Source organism: Perna viridis, chromosome 6 (assembly GCF_037379345.1).
Source record: "Perna viridis isolate PV_CMFRI_1.1 ecotype Kerala chromosome 6, ASM3737934v1, whole genome shotgun sequence".
Lineage (NCBI taxonomy): Eukaryota > Metazoa > Mollusca > Bivalvia > Mytilida > Mytilidae > Perna > Perna viridis.
In genome coordinates, this window is record NC_142450.1 from 6,789,337 (window position 1) to 6,789,774 (window position 438).

A 438-nucleotide genomic window follows, 5' to 3' on the forward strand; every position below is an offset into this window, starting at 1 on the left:
AATGAAATTAATCTGGCGTGTTACTATTATTCAGTTGTACTGTAGGACTCAAGCTTTCGGTTTTGCTCTTACTTTCTCTATTGAAGTGAACCATTGGCTGTTGATATTAATTTTTACATATGTATGTACTAAAGGAAGAAAAGTATGTTGTCAGATGAATGTCATTCAGTCTTCAACATGGAAATAAAGACTTGTCTAGCCGGGTCTGATAAAACATTCTGTGCATATTAACGTATGTCCTGTTCCGATGTAATATACCACAAATAACCGATCGGAAGACTCTAACATCAATACGTAGGGTGGTACTCCGGACGACCGCGTCGACAGATAATAATGTCAGTAAAAGAAAAATATCATTGGCAGCGGTGGGATTCGAACCCACGCCTCAATGAGACTGGCGCCTAAAACCAGCGCCTTAGACCACTCGGACACGTTACC

The 438-nt window shown here is 40.4% G+C and overlaps 1 non-coding gene across 1 annotated transcript; it reads right to left on the reverse strand.

The window, feature by feature from the left end:
• Window positions 1-357: 357 nt before the first annotated feature.
• On the reverse strand, window positions 358-438 carry Trnal-uag (transfer RNA leucine (anticodon UAG)). The gene has a single exon. It is a non-coding gene; the product is annotated as a tRNA-Leu (tRNA).